We start from the raw sequence: 3,276 nt of genomic DNA, 5'->3' as shown, positions 1-3,276 counted from the left end.
CCCTTTCAGGAGGCGGAGATTTTTAAATCCCCGCCTGCTGAAAGCGCTGGACGGCAGTGTCGGGGAGCCAAACAGAGGACGCATCTGAGCGGCGGAGAGGTGAGTACATTTTTTTTTCTATTTCACCAGTTAATGATGATTTTCAGGGAAGGGCTTATATTTCAAGCTCTTCCTCGAAAATCATATTGCGGGGTTTGCCACAAACCACTGCTTTCAATGGGACCGGCAGCAGCGCCAATCCCATTGAAAGCAATGGGATAGCATGCTGCACTTCTGCCACAGCTGTCACAGCTGTGGCAGAAGTCCGCAGTATTCTCCCTATCCGCTGGCCCCATTGAAAACACTGGCGATATTACAGCGTTTTTCTTGCGCTGTGAGGCGAGTGTTTTCACTTGCTCTCGCAGCGCAAGAGAGAAAAAAACGCCAGTGGGTGTGAGCTCTTAAAGGGGTTCTGTCAGTAAAATAAAAAATAAAAAAAGTACACTCACCTGCATCCTGCCCTGCATCCCTGTACAGTCTAACCTCTAAAGGAAAAGAGTGAAAAAAAACAACTAACTCAACTAATCCCGTCGTTGTTCTTCCCTCCGTTGTTTAGGTGCCGCGTTAGGGGACATCTTCTAGCGGCTCCTGTGCGCTCCTGCCGTCCTGGCCACGTCTAACCTCTGTCGTCCATGGAGAGTTGACGGCGAGTGCGCATGCACGCCGGGAAGGGGGTCGCATGTGCACTCACCGTTGACTCTCCGAGGACGGCAGAGCTTAGATGCGGCCGGGCCAATCAGTGGGCGACGCGTTACTTGTGATGCGCCAACCACTGACCTGGGCGACAGTACTTGCCGTCCGGCATGGTCGGAAGCTGGAAGTTTGCCAGCTTCTGCCCTGCTTTTGGACAGCTGCCGGGGGTGTGGCAAGCTGCTTGAGAATTTTCCTCGCTGTCATCTCCTTGCTCAGCTTTGAATTCCCTGCCGTCAGCGTTGTGTAAGTAAGCGCTGTGATTGGATTCAGCGCCAATGACATCACTGAATGGCCGTGATTGGTCTATCGAGCGCCGGCTGTGATTGGCTTTCCTGGCCCCCTCCATAATGTCATACATGTATGTCTTATGTAGATGCTCTGTGCAAAACTGTCTTATCATTCTGTTATGTGAATTCCACAGCTGCAACAAATGAGAGGTTAATGTCTGAAAAGTATGAGCTGACTGTCTGCTAAATGTATCAATTCATGTCCTGTCACGTGGTATGAGTGAGGCTATAAATGTAAGTGATTGAGAGTGGGGAAGTTCAGTTCAGAGTTCCATCTTGGCTTCCATCCCAGAAAATAAAGCACAGAGGCACATTCCGCCCTTATGTGTTGAAGATGGAAGAGGAGAGATTTCCCGAGCGCAAGGATTAGCATGAGGAGAGGGAGACGGTCTTAAGTTCTCTTACTCAAGGCCCAGTGCAGAGGTACTCTTTCTTTTCTTAAATTGTTCACACCCAAGCGTCCTGAAGTCTAGGCCCACTGGTGGAGGTACGTGTCTACAATTGTCACACACACAAGTGAACTGAAGTCTGGGATCGCTGTGTGGAGGTACTCATATTCAGGTCTATCTGTATATATCCATAACTCTACCTGCACTTGGAATACTGTCTATTGCCATGTATTGTTGGAGTTGTTACCCAGCAAAGTTATTCCAGGCCCTGACTGTTCCCAGGGACCTGAGGTACTCTATTCCTGTCTGCGGCTCATTTATTCTCCGCCGAGGTTTATGCCGGTGGATACCGGCATGGTGGCGTCACCCGTGACAACCGCAATCCCTGTTCTCCAGTCAATAGGGCATACCTATGTCAAGGGTGTCCAGAAGAGGCCCAGCACAGCCCTGGCCTTGGCTGCGTGCGCTCCTCCGGGAGGGAGCGTGGCGAGTGCCGCCGTGGCAAGCCAGCATCTTGCCCTCCCAGCTCCTCAGCGTATGCCATGTGTCCGTGGTCATCCTTTAGGACGCTACATTGCTTTTTTGAAAATGGGGAGAAGAAATCAAAAACGGTAAAACTAAAAGCACAGCGACACAATAAAGTGGTTTTGTAGATAGTGATGACTGTAGACCACACCATTGCCCATAGCAACCAATCATAAGGCAGCTTTCATTTTACAATCTGTATTAGGAGAAGGAGCCGCAATCTGGTTGGTTGTCATGGCTACTGGGCACACTGCTGGGTACAGTCCTGCCGCTGAGCTGCCCCCGGGCTGGAGGAGTTGCGCCCTCCACGCTGAGTTGCCACGGGCTGGGGCGGAAGGTTGGAGGAGTTGTGCCCTCCGCGCTGAGTTGCCACGGGCTGGGGAGGGAGGCTGGAGGAGTTGTGCCCTCCGCGCTGAGCTGCCCCCGGGCTGGAGGAGTTGTGCCCTCTGCGCTGAGCTTCCCCCGGGCTGCACCTGTTGCCCCAGGCTGGGGCGGGAGGCTGGAGGAGTTGTGCCCTCCGTGCTGAGCTGCCCCGGGCTGGAGGAGTTGTGCCCCCCGCGCTGAGCTGCCCCCGGGCTGGAGGAGTCGTGCCCTCCGCGCTGAGCTGCCCCCGGGCTGGAGGAGTTGTGCCCTCCGCACTGAGCGGCCCCCGGGCTGCACCTGTTGCCCCGGGCTGGGGCGGGAGGCTGGAGGAGTTGTGCCCTCCGCGCTGAGCTGCCCCCGGGCTGGAGGAGTTGTGCCCCCCGCGCTGAGCTGCCCCCGGGCTGGAGGAGTTGTGCCCCCCGCGCTGAGCTGCCCCCGGGCTGGAGGAGTGGTGCCCTCCGCGCTGAGCTGCCCCCGGGCTGGAGGAGTTGTGCCCTCTGCGCTGAGCTGCCCCGGGCTGGAGGAGTCGTGCCCTCCGCGCTGAGCTGCCCCCGGGCTGGAGGAGTTGTGCCCTCCGCGCTGAGCTGCCCCCGGGCTGCACCTGTTGCCCCGGGCTGGGGCGGGAGGCTGGAGGAGTTGTGCCCTCCGCGCTGAGCTGCCCCCGGGCTGGAGGAGTTGTGCCCCCCGCGCTGAGCTGCCCCCGGGCTGGAGGAGTTGTGCCCTCCGCGCTGAGCTGCCCCCGGGCTGGAGGAGTCGTGCCCTCTGCGCTGAGCTGCCCCCGGGCTGGAGGAGTCGTGCCCTCCGCGCTGAGCTGCCCCCGGGCTGGAGGAGTTGTGCCCTCCGCGCTGAGCTGCCCCCGGGCTGGAGGAGTTGTGCCCTCCGCGCTGAGCTGCCCCCGGGCTGCACCTGTTGCCCCGGGCTGGGGCGGGAGGCTGGAGGAGTTGTGCAGTCCGCGCTGAGCTCTCCTCCCCTCCCGGCTC

Source organism: Eleutherodactylus coqui, chromosome 1, assembly GCF_035609145.1.
Source record: "Eleutherodactylus coqui strain aEleCoq1 chromosome 1, aEleCoq1.hap1, whole genome shotgun sequence".
In the NCBI taxonomy this organism is placed as follows: Eukaryota; Metazoa; Chordata; class Amphibia; order Anura; family Eleutherodactylidae; genus Eleutherodactylus; species Eleutherodactylus coqui.
This window is presented reverse-complemented; position numbering follows the sequence as displayed.